This window comes from Cnephaeus nilssonii, assembly GCF_951640355.1.
Source record: "Cnephaeus nilssonii genome assembly, chromosome: 4".
NCBI classification, from domain to species: Eukaryota; Metazoa; Chordata; class Mammalia; order Chiroptera; family Vespertilionidae; genus Cnephaeus; species Cnephaeus nilssonii.
The window spans coordinates 28277616-28295596 of NC_137075.1; positions in this window are offsets into that span (position 1 = coordinate 28277616).

Consider the following 17981-nt stretch of genomic DNA (forward strand, 5'->3'; position numbering starts at 1 on the left):
CTGCCTACATTAGCACCTTTTATTTTGATTCCAAAGAGTTTTGGTTGCCAACCAAAAAAAAGGCTGCGAAAAGTTAGGCTCTGACTCTAACCTACAAGTCCTGTCACTTGACAATTGTGTTCCTTCAGTGGTGGAAATGTTTTGGGGTCAGAAATCTTCATTATAATATCACAGTAATCATGATTATGGTTTTAAAGTTATGTTTATTAGGAGGGGATTATTTATTTTTAGAGTCTGAGCTAAAATTAAGTTTTGCCTTTATGACCTTCTTCTTACGGGATCAACCGTCTTGGTTTGCCCACTATTAAGGAAGTTCCTGTGATGTAGGACTTTCAGTTTTAAAACTGTGAAAATTTGGGGCAAACAGGAATGATTTCATCACCCCAGGATTACTTTGACACTTTTTGTGTAACATTAAACACACTTTTGGATATATCAGATGTACATAATGTTATGCAGCATATGATAAGCACTTTTCTGCTCTATCAAATAAAAACTTGAAATAATTCCATGAAGTGAATGTTAGCATATTTTATAAGTGAGAAAACTAAAGCTTTAAGAGGTTAAATGTCTGGAATCTATATATCTATCCACTAGAGGCCTGGTGCATGAAATTCGTGCATAGGTATGGTCCCTAGGCCTGGCTGGAGATCAAAGCATGAGTGTCTAGCATGGAAGGGCAGGTCCCAGCTGACCTCTGGGTCCTGGGCAGCACCTGGGCCCCAGGGCTCCCATGCTCCCCCCTCTGCCTGAGTCATGGCGCCCGAGTCCCCACATGGCTGTCTCAGTACTGCTATCCACACCAGGGAGGAAGGGTAGTGCAGTTTTGAGATTGTTGCAGACTCCAGAGAGCAAATATAATTATCTGTGAATGACTGGTAACTTCACATAATCTGCATGTACCTCTGAACAGCCATATTAGTAACAGACTAGCTATGTACTTCCTAGTACAAAACCAAAGTGGACTGGAACAAACTTAAGCAAAAAGCAAAATTTGATATGCAGCAAAAGGTAGGAAGATATGCTCTCTTTCCTTCCCTAGAGTCAGCTACTGACATATTTTGAAGTTTGGCTACTGCTTTTTCATAAAGTTATGGTTTTAGATTTTTAAAGACTCTTTTTGCCTAGGCATCTCAGTTAGCTGAAAATTGTGATATAGAGAAGTTAAGCTATTTATATAGGGTTATAGAATTAGTAAATAGTATACTGGGAACCATATTGTCTTCACCTATGAAGAAAAGCTAGAGAGAGAGAGGCTTATGTGATGGTAGTTTATTTCCCAGGGAGGAGGAGTGAGGATTGGGGAGCAAAAAATAGAAGGGTGGGAAAACAAGCAACTCATTGTTACCCAGTTGGCCACTGCTACAGATGACTGATTCTTGAGCCTGTCTACTTAAGGCTTTTATTCCTTGTTGGTCAAATGTGGCCCCAAGAATTTAACTTCCTTGTGATGCATATCACAAATGCCAAATATTTTCCTACTGATGTCTTGTGCCAGTGTGTCAGAGAGATTCTGGAGAACAATGTACAAAGTAGGATGCTCAGGAAGAGGTGTAACAAATTTGGTTTATCTGTCAGAGCTGGTTAAAACCTGTGCAAAAGTAGTGACTAGAAACAACAATCTAGAGTAAGAGGTAAGGCTGAGAAGATTTTGAGTAGTGTACAAGAAGTATCTTATCATCATCATTGAATATAGGTATAAGTATACATGAATAATCTACTTCTCAATCAAAATGTACTTTTAGTATATCATGCTGCATCTACTGATTTCCTTAAAATCATTTTCATTTCTCATGTGACAATTCAGCCCTTTTTTATTTTGAAATTTGCAGTAGAAATTGCAATAGTTTTAATGAAAGTCCTTCGTTCATGAAATCATAGAATGTTTGGGCATTTTCATTGTATATTTTTCCAAGATTTCAAAATTTATATCAAATATGCCTAGACAAGCATTTAAATATCCAGTGAAATACTTTGTTTACTGATTTAACTTATACTGAATTTATTTTTCCAGTAATCCCAACATTTAACTTTTCTTTGTTTCTCACTGACTTCTGCATATGCTTTCCTTTTGTACAAGAGAGAAAATGTTAAATTAGTACAGTCCTGTCAGGAATCAGAAACTGAAGACCTTTCTCTGTGCCAATTACAAATGTTTTATCTGTCTGGAGATTCAAGTCAGACAAAGAAAATTCTCTTATCAAATTCTATATGCAAAGGTAACCAAAGCATTATGTTCTATTAGAAATGCAGGTGCTTGACACTCTTTAATGGAACACAGTAGTGTTCCCACAGTGTCTTGACAACCTGAAGTGTGCCTCCTGAATAGACTGTGGAAGTTTAATTGGATAGGAGACTAGTCCATGAGGGACCACTAGCACTCTAATAGCTAGCTGCAGACCCCTTGTGAGGTTGAATAATTACAATCAAGGAGCTATCGCCGTTTCCATGACTGCACTTACACGTCTGTAGAAAGCCCCATTTTCCCCTACATGACAGTTCACTTTGTATTAATTATAGATTACATGCTTCAGCCCTCTATCATTATGCTAGCATATTCTCATAAAGAATGGTACATTAACCATGAAATACTGTGTTCATTGCATGTATGACTGTTCAACTGCCTGCACTGGGTGTGTGAATGTGGAAGAAAGGGAAAAGAGGTCACTTTATAAATGTCAAAGGCACCAGATGTTCACATAACAAATCAAAAGGCAGCAAAGGAGAGGCCGCACACTCTCAAACTGAAATGGAGCTATCGTATACTTTACCCTCTATTTCCATTTTCCAGCACATATTAGCTCAGAATGCAGCAGGCTTGAAATACAGTTATATATAATTGAATTATTCCAATTCACCAGAAGTTGAGAATGATCTGTAAAGCTACTCCTAATGGTCACTCTTCAAGCCTCTCTTTCTAAACAGTGACCATAGATCTTGGTCTGGGGAAGGGAATTCTCAGGCGATCGTCTACTGTGTGCCCATCACTGATGTAGAGGTGAACCTACATAATGCATTATGAACAAACCTCTCTACACTAGAAATTATTTTACTCACTGTGCAGTAAAAGGAAACACATCTAAATTAAACTATGCAGGAGAGTGGAGAGAACTGGATTTATTTTCTAGACCATGGCATGGCAACCTCTATACCCATTTGATGACATTTCTCCAAGGATAAAAAGACTAAGGGAAGTAGAGTTATACTGACAGACTTTTCCTTCAGATAGTAAAATAAGCTCTCTGCATGATAAAATTATGTCATGAGTTCTAAAGATGGAATTCAGTAGATCAATTGGATTTTCATACAAATGGGCCACAGGTACTTTCAATGTATCTTAGCTGTCTCAGTGAGAATAAAAGGTATTAACATTTCCTCAAGCTTTTCAAAACAGTTTACCATAACACTGCTTCCTTTAATAACATGGAGAGGGTTAGGCAGGTTGCTAGGTATTTTCTATCAAATTTTCTATATATGTCTTTATTTTTCATATTTCTTAATATCTATTTTCTAGAGAGGTATCAGAATCAAATATTGTAGCTCTTGAGCAAAATAGAGTTAGGTGGGTCAACTATTACAATTTATAATAATACTTTTAAAAATATATTTTTATTGATTTTAGAGAGGCAGGGAGAGGGAAAGAGAGATAGAAACATCAATGATGAGAGAAAATCATTGATCGGCTGTCTCCTGCACACCCCCTACTGAGGATAGAGCCCGCAACCCAGGCATGTGTTCTGACCTAGAACCAAACCAGCAACCTCTTGGTTCATAAGTGTAAGCTCAACCATTGAGCCTTACCAGTCAGCCAATGAGATATTTTTTATAGCCAAAAATTGCTTTTAACTTTTTACTAAGAAAATTTTCAAAAGCAGAGAGGACACTTTAATGTTGATTTTTCCCATTTATCAATTTTACTAGTTTTAAAATAATACATTGATATATTAATATTTGAAAGTATCATTATCATTTCATAGATTTTTATATATAAACTAGAGGCCCAGTGCACGAAATTTATGCACAGGGGTGTGTGTCCCTCAGCCCAGCCTGTACCCTCTCCAATCTGGGACCCCTCGAGGGATGTCCGACTGCCCGTTTAGGCCCGATCCCGGTAGGATCGGGCCTAAACGGGCAGTTGGACATCTCTCTCACAATCCAGGACTGCTGGCTCCCAACTGCTCACCTGCCTGCCTTCCTGATTGCCCCTAACTGCTTCTGCCTGCCAGCCTGATCACCCCCTAACCACTCCCTTGCCAGCCTGATTGATGCCTAACTGCTCCCCTGCCAGCCTGATTGCCCATAACTGCTCTCCCCTGCCAGCCTGGTCACCCCTAACTGCCCTCCCCTGCAGGCCTGGGTCCCCCCCAACTGCCCTTCCCTGCAGGCTTGATCGCCCCCAACTGCCCTCTCTTGCAGGTCTGGTCCCTCCCAACTGCCCTCCCCTGTTGGCCATCTTGTGGTGACCATCTTGTGACCACATGGGGGCAGCCATCTTGTGTGTTGGAGTGACAGTCAATTTGCATATTACTCTTTTATTAGATAGGATAGAGGCCTGGTGCACGGGTGGGGGCCAGCTGGTTTGCCCTGATGGGTGTCCCAGATCAGGGTGGGGGTTCCCTTGGGGAATGGGGTGGTCTGGGCGAGGAGCCTGTAGTGGTTTGCAGGCCAGCCACGCCCCCTGGTGACCCAAGAGGAGGCCCTGGTATCTGGGATTTATTTATCTTCTATAATTGAAATTTTGTAGCCTTGAGCGGAGGCCAGGGCAGGCCGGGAAGCTTGGCTTCCTCCATTGCCGGGGGCAACTCAAGCCTCCTGCTCTCTCCAGCTCAGTGGCTGCCGCCATTTTTGTTGGGATTTATTTATCTTCTATAATTGAAACTTTGTAGCCTTGAGCGGAGGCCAGGGTCAGCCAGAGTGGGCAGGAAGCTTGGCTTTCTCCATTGCCAGGGAAACCCAAGCGTCCTGCTCGCTCTGTGGCCACAGCCATCTTGGTTGGGTTAATTTGCATACTTGCTCCTGATTGGCTGATGTGCGTGGCTTGTTGGCGTAGCAGAGGTATGGTCAATTTGCATGTCTCTCTTTTATTAGTGTAGATAGACATATTTAAATCTGTTGTAGCTATGTCTTTTATGGTACTCAAAATGTTCTTTTAAAAATATGTGTTTTTATTGAACTTATTGGGGTGACATTAGTTAATAAAATTATGTAGGTTTCAAGTGTACAGTTCCATAATACATCATATATATATACTCTAACTCTGGCCTGTGGGAGCTCCTCAAATTATATCAAAAGCCTCTAGGCCATAAAAACAGTCTTTCATAACTTCTGGTTTAAAAACAGTCCCACCCTAGTTGGTTTGGCTCATTGGATAGAGCATCATCCTGCAGACCAAAGGGTCTCAGGTTCGATTCTGGTCAAGGGCACATACCTTGGTTGTGGGCTCCTCCCCAGCCTGGGCCCTGGTCAAGGCTCCTGTAGGAGGCAACCAATCAATTTGTTTCTCTCACATCGATGTTTCTCTGTCTTTTTCACTCTCTTCCACTCTCCCTAAAAATCAATGGAAAAATATCCTTGGGTGAGGATTAACAACAACAAAAAATACATAAATAAAATAAAAATAAAAACCGAATCCAAGTACGTGTTATAGCTTCTTGCCATGGAGCTGGGTGTGTCAGCCTTTTCTTCCAAGAAGCCCTGGCTCCTTTTAGTGGACAGTGGTATTTAGAGACCACAACCCTGGCAACAGAGATGATCTTTGCTGGTGGATTTATGATTTCTTAACCTTTTGAGTGGACAACGATAAGAAGTCTATATTTTTTAAAGGGGAATGTATCATGAGTTAGATATTTTCAGTTCAAACTTACATTTACAGAGCTTTGGCTTAATTTCTTTGCTTTTTTCAATTGTATTTCTTTTCCTGTATTTGAAAATCTTTGTCTCTAATGACATTAATATCATTTGTTATTGTAATGCAAAGTTATTACCAGTACTAATGATATAATTACTGAAAATTCGAAGTTTTTTGAACTTTAAATATCTCACCATCTTACTAGAATTTTCTCTGTGTGATTTGTATAACAACTCTGTACACTATTAAGTTCATTTGCTTTATTTTTATTTAATGTTAATGTATTTTATGCATAAACCTATGTATTTGTGTATATTTATTTCATGTATATGAAAATAAAATCTGTGGACATTTGTAGGTTCCAAATTTAAATCTGCATTATAAGTTAAAATTATAAAGAAGTCTCATTTTACATATCTATCTCCCTACACCTGTACCTATTCCCATCTTCATAGGTAACCTTTTTAAAAAATGTTTTTTTATAACTCTACTCTTTCTTAAGTAAATGATAGCTTACTTTCACTCACTAAACACATTTTCTTCCAACGTGGTGTTTTTCACTTACATATCCTAAATGATCTACATAACAATGACCAGAGATGTTTCTTATTTCTTTTTTACAGCTTCAAAAACAAAACAAAACAAAACATCTCTATCACTTGGATGTTTCCTAGTATACTCAATTAGTCCCTTATTAATGAACTTTTGGATTGCTTTCACTCTTTTTCTATAACAACAAGATATTCTAGCATATTTTAGTCATCAGTTTATTGACTCAAAGTTCATGCAATTGTTTGTAAATGCAATGTTTTAATGAGGTCGTTTCTAGTGGGATTTATCTAGATGGTGTATTTCATCATGGATTGATGACTGGTGAAGTTCAGCAAAGACTGTTTCTGAAATCTTTATTTTTGCATTTACATATTCAGTATCTCTGGTGGGTGAATAATATAGAAATAAAAGTTTCAGGATTTGTTGGGACATTCCTTCTTTATCATGGTCAGATTTGCAAAGATGAACTTCTAAAAGAGCTTTTCCCCATGATTTATTTTCCTAAAGCAAAGGAAATAAATGTTAGGGAAGAAAACTATTTTTTTTCTTTATACCAACATTGTTTTTGTTCATCAGTTTATGTTGTTCATTATATTCCATAAATGAGTGAGATCATGTGATATAAATTTAGATAACCTGTTTCCTGCAACAATGGATAATGAACGAAACACTAGGGAAGTTCTTTCTTCTTGAGATAAAGTTTTGCACTAATGGGTTTGCACACTGATGCTCTGATAGCAAAATTCAGCCTAGCAACATCGTTGTGTTGCCAAAAACCCTTTTGTTAGAAGCGTTTGCTTCACTTGGTCACAGCCCTTGACCTTCCTTATTGCTTGTATTGCTTCTGCTTCACTTACTTATTATAAGTGTGTGACCTGAAAAGGCACTTGATTTCATAAAGTGTGCATGAAGGAGTTAGGTCCCCCCCACCCCAGGAAGTGTATACTTATGGGATTAAAAATTTAGGTTCTATTTTTTCAAAACTTAATCTAATTTATTATATAGGACTTAGTGGTGGGACTTAAGGTATAATTGACATAGTTCTTCATAGAATTAGATCCTGAGGATGATTATCATTAAGCATGATGTATGCACAGTTGGAAAAATATTCTAATTATTTGGTTATTAGAATAAATTTGGAATTTACTTATTAGTCAAGTGTTATTTGTGAAATTTATTTTTATAATAATGGCTGAAGTATAATAATTTTGTGTCAGCCACCACTCTAAGGGCTTTGTCAATGATATTATTCAATTCTTTCAACCTTATATTCCTTGTTTTATAGATGATGATAGAATGTGGAGGTCTTAATTAACTAAGTTGACAAAATACATATTAATAGAATTTGAACTCAGACATACCAGATACAGAGTGCATGCTGCTTCATTTATTTCAGTCTCAAGTTGGAACAATTCTGGTCAGTTTCCCAAACATGCCAGTTTTTCTCTTGTTATGGCTCTGCTTGTGAAAACATTGCTATAGCAACTATGAGATGTGTGATAGGAGAAACCTCACAGATCTGACCCTGTTAACCCTTCCTTATGTTCATAATGTTAACATTTAAAAAATATTTCCGTTTAGAACACATAAATGTTAGCAAGACCAGAGAAGAAGATTTAGTTGATGCACGTTTAGGAATGTTGTTATTTTATAAAAGCTTCTTGCAAGAAGCAGACTTTATGATGGCTCTGCTCAGAATGCTTTCTCAGCTCTCTAATCCATGATACCCGCCTTTACTTCCCAGCATGAGCCTTCTTTCTGGGAAGCCCTGGCTACCGATTGATTTCCCTTTGAACTCACCTTCCTCACGATGTCTTCAGGCCATCCACAAAACACTGATTCAACCTGGAGTGTTCTTTTTTCCTCATTTATGTGCTTATCAATATCTAAAAACATTTTTAATTTTTTATTGAGATAAAATTGGTATATAACATTATTTTAATTTCAGGTATACAACATAATAATTCGGCCTTTGTATATACTACGAAGTGTCCACCACACTGTTCAGTTACCATTAAAACAATTTTTCTGAAATTCAGAAAAAGTCTAAAATTTATTCTTCTCAAGCCTACATTATTTTCTTCTTCAAAATGTTAGGATACATATTGTTTTTTAAAATTTAATTATTTTGTATCTTATAATGTGTTTCTTGTATTTTTATTTCACTAGTCTATATACATATTATCTCATTTTCCCAAGTAGATTGTTGGCACCTTCAAATGATTAGCTATATTTTATGCTTATTTTTCTTCTCCACTTAGCCTATGACTAGTGTAGTTACTGTAATGAGAATGTATTTACTAAAACATTAATTTTAATTGAAAGAAAGGTTGTTCCTCTGTGGATTGAATTAATTTCTTTTCCATGTCATATGTGGGGCAGATATAAAATTATGGCCACAAATAGGTGAAGATTTGCTTTTCTGAAGGTGTGTGTGTGCATATGGATTTATGTGGTAAATATTTATATATGCTACCTGTTATACATATACAACCTCTATATATAAACAGACAAACACTCCTTCAGAAAGGGTATATAGACATATATCTACAATCACTGTCTTTATTTACACACACACACACACACACACACATACTCACTCAAAGAGTAGTACAGCAGAATAAGGGATTATACCAGAACAAAGTCCTGGCTATTGAGGGAAAGAGGAGAGAGAGGGGGCGGGGCGAGAGAGAGAGAGAGAGAGAGAGAGAGAGAGAGAGAGAGAGAGAGAGAGAGAGCTTTTATAACCCCTTGTGTTGGCTATTTGAAAGAACAGTCTCTTTCCACTCACAGCTGCATTGCTAATTAAATTGAATGGGTTCAATTTTAGCTGAACATTAATGGTATAATTGCATTGCTGTAAGTAATTAAAACCTTATCCTACTTATCCTGACAGATGGTTTGGTTGGAACTTTCAACTGCAAAGGATAAAATTTCTATAAGTGGGTTCTAGAGAATTGATTCATTTACTTATATTTTGATTGCCTGGGAAATAATTCTATAGATCTTATCCCACTGAATTCTGCTGTAGGAGGTAGTAGATTAAAACTCCTCAAGCAATAAAGCTCTGTGGATAATAATTTCTTTGCATAAATTGATCTTACCTATTTTGATGGCTTCACTTATTATAATGTCTCAATTATTAACTTAGCATAACACTAAACTTGAATTTTAGAACTTAGTCTAAAGGAAATGTTCTTAGTTAAAGGAACAAGCATTTTATTTCACATGATAAACACCCCTCTGACTCAGCTTGTTTTCCAAACTTGTTTGTAAACATGTTAAATGGATTACAGAAACATCAGGCCTGTATTGTATTAATGAAATGTTCCAGTCTTTGTGGAATTTATTCAGCACTGCACATGGAAGCCAATTTGCAGCATGTTATTAAAGATGTTGTTCTACTTTATCATACAGTTATTTTTACAAACATCCTAGATTATTTTTGAAGAGGATATTTATCATCAATGAGAACAAATACCTATATCGAAGTATATGAAACCTCAGAATTTCTTTATTCAGTTTGTTGTTAGGGACTCATGAATAATAGGGCCAATGGCAACTTCTCTCCCTTTCCCTCCCCCTTTCCTCTCCCTCCTTCTCCCTCTCTCATCTCTCCATGTTTTTCTCCCCACCTCCCTTCTTTTCTCCTTCCTTTTTTGATTAACTTAATGTACTGCATCAATAAATGCTGAGAAACATATCACATCTTCCCCTAGAGGTTTCCAGATATGTCATAGAAATTGAAGTGTGTGAGGGGAGGTCTGAAAAGCAAAGAAGCCCATAGCAGAGATGTGGTCAAATTAATAAGCACAAAGATACAGAATTCTCTTCAAGTACATTTCACAGTTTTATCCAGTGAAATCACCTCTATATATGGATCCAGGTTATTAAAAATTTGGTAAAATTTTCTTCTTGTTCTTGTTTAGATATCTTTTAAGATCTGTTAGAATAAAATTTGAATATCATTGCTGATTTTTAGTCATTATCAAAACATCAAATTCAAAATGGCCTATCAAAGAATGGAATGATCTACTAGTCCTATATAATAAAGAGGTAATACGCAAATTGACCCTCAGGCCCTCGCACAAGATAGCCACCCCCATGTGGTCAAAGTTGGCCACCACAAGATGGCCAACAGGGGAAGGTAGTTGTGGGTAATCAGGCCAGCAGGGGAGGCCAGCAGGGGATGGCAGTTGGGGGGAACCAGGCCTGCAGGGGAGAGCAGTAGGGGTGACTGGGCTAGCAAGGGAGGGCAGTTGGGGACAATCGGGCTGGCAGGGGAGAAGTTAAGCGTCAATCAGGCTGGCAGGGGAGTGGTTAGGGGGTGATTAGGCTGGCAGGCAGGCGAGTGGTTGGAGCCAGCAGTCCCGGATTGTGAGAGGGATGTCCGACTGCTGGTTTAGGCCCGATCCTAGTCAGACACCCCCTGAGGAGTCCCAGATTGGAGAGGGTGCAGGCTGGGCTGAGGGACACCTCCCCCCAGTGCACGAATTTTGTGCACCAGGCCTCTATTATAATAATAAAAGCATAATATGGTAATTAGACCTGACATCCTTCTGGACATCCTTCCGGACGACCTTCTGGATGAAGCAGGGGCTGCAAGGGAAGCCCAGATCCTGGGTGCCAGAGGGAAGTCAGTGCTTGCAGCCGGGGGAAGGAAGGCCAACTCTTGCATGAATTTCGTGAATCAGGCCTCTAGTTTTAAAAATATGTTTCTATCTTAGCAATATTACTGTAATTGAGTCTTTTATAATTAGCTACCTCAATTTCTGTATAGACAAAACCTGAAACATTTTATACAATTTGGCTAGAGTTATAGGGATTGATGGAATTTTTAGGGTTTATTTCATATGACTGTCATCTGAAGCATTTGAAACAAAAAACAAACCTACTAGATATCACCAAGAGCTTTACAAAAATGAGTGCATTCTTCCCAAAGTATTTCAAAAATCAATTTTGGAATACCGATGGTAGTGCTAAGAATATCTAATTTAATCTACTTGGATTGGGCATCAAATAATTAAGTTTTCTTGTTTTATTTTTCTGATAGAAAACTATCTCATGTAACCAAATAATAACACTTTCTGCAGGAGAGATTTCAGTTACGGGATATCATTCACATCTGATATTCAGTTGAGGGCACAAAAATGTGTTAATTATCAGTGCTATAGTAAAGCATCTCAGTTAAGTCCAAGAATGGTAATCAGAGCATACTTTTATCATAAAATTATACTGGCATCTGAAAGATCTCCAGTCTATTATTATTGCAATTATACATGAACTGTTAAAATAGTCTTTCTGACAGGCACAAATAATATGCATGTGTGTGTTCTTTTTCCAGAAATACCAATTCCTTGACTGTCTATCATGCCTTGTAGTTTTCTTTTCATGAGCAGATTTACTGTTTTAACTATATGTGTTTACTTAAATGTTAGGCCTCCAAAGTTTTACTCCCAAATAGGAAGGTCAAAACTATCAGCATATTAGTATTTGTTCACTGTTGCAAGTAATTGTGCTACACTTATTTTTAAGATAAAATAGAAAGTTTTCCTTGACTCCTTTATCCTTGAGTTGCATTGGATTTATAACAGTGGCTACTCTACTTTTCTCCAAACATGATTTGTAACAAATGTAAGAGTCAGTTTAATGAAATATTATTTACAATCTTATGATTACTTACCATCCATCATAAAAATAAGTCTTTTTTGAGTACCTATTATGTGAGAACTACTGGTATTTTACTGAGTAAAGTGAAGGTCAAGGCTTGGACTATTGCTTTTAGAAGAATTATATACTTCATTTGAAACCACTTGATCAAAATTCTATCCCCACATGAATTTCACATATTCATAAATGACTACTTGATAATTTGTGCTTTAAAAATGTGTCGTTTGTACCCACAGGATATGATGAATTGTAAGAGGGCAGTGTTATCTCATTATTGTCAAATTCACTGGTCCATTTAACTAATATTTACTTAACATCTACTGCATAATAAGAATGTATCCAGATGCCAAGAATAAAATGGAACAAGACAGGCAAGGTCATTGCCATAATAAAATTTATCTTCTGGTGGAAAAGACAGGTACCAAATATAAGCACACAAGGGCTTAAGATAGAAAATAATGAGGTTGACACCAGATGGTTTGGCTCAGTGGATAGAGCATCAGCTCAAGGACTGAAGGGTCTTGGGTTTGATGCTAGTCAAAGGCATGTACTTCGGTTGCATCTTTCCTGGCCCTGGTCGGGATGTGTGCAGGAGGCAACCAATTATTGTCTCTCTCCCATCAATGTTTCTCTCTGTCTCTCCCTCTCACTTTCCCTCTCTCTAAAAATCAATGGAAATATATCCTTGGGTGAGGATTAACAAAAAAAAAAAATGAGGTAGGAGTTTTGTTAACCATCTTAATGATCTTAATTGGTAATAAACATGTTTTGTCATGGTGTTTGATAAGATGAGTAACATATGTAAGCATGTACTAGCACTAGGGTCTGTGGGAAACTATTAATAGGAAGCTTGAAAAAGTTGCTTTGTCTGTTAAGGCAAAGTAAAATGTAGTTCTGACTTAATTAGAAATTGACTAATGGTAGAAAAAAGTAGGTATACAGCTGTGAGTACACAAAACAGAGTTTATTCTTATACTAGAGGCCCAGTGCATGAAATTTGTGCACAGAGGGGGATTCCCTCAGCCCAGCCTGCACCCTCTCCAATTGAGGACCCCTTGGGGAATGTCTGACTGCCAGTTTAGGAATCGGGCCTAAACCGGCAGTCAGACATCCTTCTCAAAATTTGGGACCACTGGCTCCTAACTGCTCACCTGCCTGCCTGTCTGATCACCCCTAACTGCCCTCCCCTGCCAGCCTGATTGCCTCTAACTGCCCTCCCCTGACGGCCTGGTTGCCCCCAACTGCCCTCCTCTGCCAGCCTGATCTCACCCCCAACTGCCCTTCCCTGCTGGCCTGATCTCGCCCCCAACTGCCCTCCCCTGCTGGCCTGATCTTGCCCCCAACTGCCTGCCCCTGCAGGCCTGATCTTGTCCCCAACTGCCCTCCTCTGCTGGACAATTTGGTTCTGATTGGTCAGTTTCTATGCCAGTCAGAGTCAAAAGCTCCACCTCCTAGGCAGCCATTGGTTCTTCACAGCACCCACATTGGGTTCTGATTGGTCGGTTCCTATGCCAGTCAGTGTCTCTGGGCCTATCAATGGGGCCTGATCAGAAAGGTGGGACTGATCAGCAGCCCTGGTGGAGGCCTGGAGAGAAATGGAGGCACAGCTGTTGGCCTGACTGGGAGAGAAAGAGAGAGGCAAGTGCTGATCAAAAGCTGCCTCAGAGGCAATGGATCAGTCCCTGCTTCTCTCTTCAGGCCTCTCTCTGGCCCTGATTCTCAGCTCCCTCAGCAGTCAGTGCTGGGGTACCGCAACTGCAACGGAAGCAGTCAGCGCTGGGTTGCCATAGCAACCCAGCGCTGACTGCAGGACTGACTTCCGGTTGGTTGAGCCTCGGTTGTTACTGGTTGTTATGACCCAGGGTTTTTATATATTAGGATTATTATTTATTAACTAGTGGCCTGGTGCATCTAGATTTGGTTCTGATTGGTCAGCTTCTATGCCAGTCAGCATCTCCAGGCCTATCTCTGGGCCTTATTAGAGAGGTGGGGCTGATCAGCAGCCCCCTCAGAGGCTCGGAGAGAAAGAGAGGCGTGGCTGCTGGCCAGGCCCGGAGAGAAAGAGAGAGGCAAGTGCTGATCAACAGCTGCCACGAAGGCTACGGATCACACCCTGCTTCTCTCTCCAGGCCTCTCTCCAGGCCTCTCTCCGGGCCTCTCTGTAGCCCTCTCAGCAGTCAGTGCTGGGTTGCCACCCAAAGTGGTGGCAGTCAGTGCAGGGTCGCCATGGCAACCCCGCACTGACTATAGGACTGACTTTCGGTTGGTGGAGCCTTTGGTCATTTTGGACGTTATGGATCCTAGGTTATATATATTAGGATTATTGTATTATTTTCCATATGAACAAATATAAAAGTACTTTTGCCCCAACATGTATTTTACTCAAATGCTAAAAGTAATTATTAGGAAATAAGGTAGATATTAGGGAAAGTATTGAAAGACTGAATAGGGAGTTTTAAAATTGTTTTCAGAGAGAATATTGATTAGTGTCAGAAAGGAAGAGAAAAACAAAATTCAATCATGTTTGAGGGACAAATGAATCAAGAAAATGGTGGGACATGTCAGAACATTTACTATCAGTGTACAATTTACCTTTAATGATATAAAAACCTAATCTTTCTGTTTCAGAAATGACTAGATGGGTAAACCTGTGATTCTTTCCCTAAAAGGCCACTCCTCCAAATGACAAAAATAAAACATCTATAAAGAAATTCAATATAGCCCTCGCCAGTTTGGCTCAGTGGATAGAGCGTCGGCCTGTGGACTGAAGGGTCTCAGGTTCGATTCTGGCCAAGGGCACATGCCTGGGTTGCGGGCTTGATCCCCAGTGGGGGGTGTGCAGGAGGCAGCCAATCAATGATTCTCTCTCATCATTGATGTTTCTATCTCTCTCTACCTCTTCCTTCCTCTCTGAAATCAATAAAGAAATATATTTTTAAAAAAAGAAATTCAATATATTTAATACATTATTTGAAAGTTGGGACAAATGAACATAAATTCACTTATATATAATAAACCTATTTGTAATGAAAGCTGCCCTAGATATCTTATTACCAAGATTTATGTATGCTGATCAATAAATAATTTAAAGTTGTTTAAATGTGAGCATAATAATCAGAAATTGGATGGAGAAATAGTTTAATTGGACAGGCAAACATGAGGGATCTGTGCATGGAAATCACTATATTTACTAGATACAGAAAGACAATTCTCTTTTACAAGCACATTTGTTATTCAAATTGAAATGGCAGCAGTAGGATCAGTTAGGCATGTATTTAATAATATAAGTACATACTGTGACCATGGGTGATCCCAAGAACAATTGTTATTAAAAACCAGGCTAAAAAGGCTCTCTTCACCTGGAAATCCTGGCTGTAGTGAGGGTGGCTCCAAATACCGCATCAGTGGTCAGAGACAAGATTTCCATCCCTTAGAGAGAAACTGGCAAGGAAATCTTAGGAGCTCTGTTTCAACATTTAGTCCTTGGGAACAGGTGTCCAGGTATAAAATCTGGATTATAATTGGAACTATTAACAACACTAGACTAGGTAATAAGGTGGCTGCCAAAAGTGGTAGTGGTCTTTGAATAGCAAATAATGTTGCCAATTAAACCAAAAGTAGATAGCAAATTATTGAGATTTGGATTCAAAGTTGGGATTAGGCCAACATTTGACACTAATTTTTAGAATGTGTAGCTAAAATATCTTAAATACATATATGTATTTTTAAGTCAGGATTGGTCCCAGGAAGTTGTCATTGAATATTTAGTCCACATGTTCTCATCCAGCCATTTTTATCTGTTATGCAATATCTTTGGTAACAAGGATGCAGATATGAAATAATATAGTCTCTAGAGAATAATAGCCAATACATAATACAACAGGCAAGTCTATATTTTTGTGCAATAACCATTTTTGTTTGTGTTATTTTTGTTTGTAATTACCTGTCTTAGCTCAGGCTGCTATGACAAGATACCACAGACTGGATGGCTAAACCAACAGACATTAATTTTTCCCAGTTTTGGAAGCTGAGAAGTCCAAGATCAAAGTGCCCTTAGATTCAGTTCTTTGTGAGGATCCTCTTCTGGCTTGCAGATATTTGCCTTCTTACTGTATCCTCACATGACACAGGGAGAAAGCTCTGGTGTTTCTTTCGCTTCTTATAAGAGTACTAATCTCTTCATGGGGGTTGTACCCTCATGACCTCATCTAAACCTAATTACCTCCCAAAGGCCCCACCTCCCATTATTACCACATTGTGGGTTAGGGCTTCAAAATATGAATTTTGTGGGGATGCAAACATTCAGTTCATAATATTACTGGAAACCCCCTGATAGACAAAGCCATCATATATTACAAAAATCTCAGTACAAAAAGATAAACTCAATGTATAGATAGAAAAATATATATATTCCATTTACTAGATCTCACTATATTTTCTTTAAAAAGCAAGAGTTCATTGCTTTCATTTACTAGTCTACATTTTTGGGGGAGATGATTTCTACATCTTACATAACATGACATGATTCACAATGTGCTGCTTTGCACTCAGTTGGAGCTCTGTAAAATGCCTGAACAAGTGTAGCTTTTATATCCTTTGAATTTCTAGCAAATATACATCTATGTGCATAATAGTTTCTGGGTGATTTCATAGCATTTATATAACTTCAAATACTTAGCAAGAAAATCGAAGGAAATATATTTCCTAGAAGTTCCTCCAAGGAATAATATAGGGTGGAGCAAAGGTAGTTTTACAGTTGTGAGTATATAAAGCACAGAGTTTATTCTACTATTACTTATTAATTATTGTATTATTTAGTTGCATTACAACTTAAAACTACTTTTGCCTCATCCTGTATTGTCTCTCCTGGAAATATGAATGAATTCTCTGAGACAGAATTGGCTCATGATTTTGTGTAGGAAAAAATGAATCCTAGGATTCTTTTCCTGCCAATAAGATTTTATAGTGTAAAAGATAAAGGTATCACTTTTTTGAATTCTCTGATCCAATACACAAAGTGCTTTTAAAAAAATAATTCATATTAGGTTTAGGATGAAAACAATTACAGTCTTACCAACATGTCACAGAGATACACTTGAAAGTGAGCTTATTTGATATATAGTGTAATGAATGGTCAAAGACCTGAATTCCCCTCTCCCTACTCTGAAAAAGGGAAAACTGCTTTAAACATACCCTTTAATTGTGCTGAAGGTACCAACTCTCCATGTTTTCCTGTGACTGAAAAAGGAAGTGTGTTTTTGTAAAAACTATGGCTGGATCAATTGCTTATTGTTGCCATGAATCTTCATGACAAACATCAACAAAACTTTAGTGACATTCAACATTATACACTTATTCCTTAATCACAGTTCTACTGGTCAGCTGGAATGACTCTGCCTCAAGCTGTAGGCCACTGGATTTTACTCTATCTGTTTCACTATAGAGTGTTGGCTAAAGAGGCAACAGCTACCTGGAGTATATCCTTTTCACAGCACAGGTTGGACTCTCTCAGAAGGATGAGTAAAAGCATACTCAACTTGTTGAGGACTAGGCTTGAAGTCACCACACTGTCACTTGCACATAGATGGCATCCACCAAAATGAGTGTATTGCTCAAGTCCAAGTTCAAAGAAATGGATATTTGAATATTTGCTAAACAATCATCTACAACAATGGCACATTGATAATCCTAAGTTGAAGGGCTATATCTTTGTTGTTTTTTACTGGTACATTAGCTTACTAGAAAGTGTTCTTTGAGCAGTAAATTTATTTTTTAACTTACAAGATTTTGTTACTCCTTATGTGTATTATTTGTAACGTAGAGTTGAATTTAAATAATTTATTGATGTCATTATTGGAATTCAGTTGCCTTGAAGCCATCTGATATTCTTTCTGTATCATTTAGGATTGCC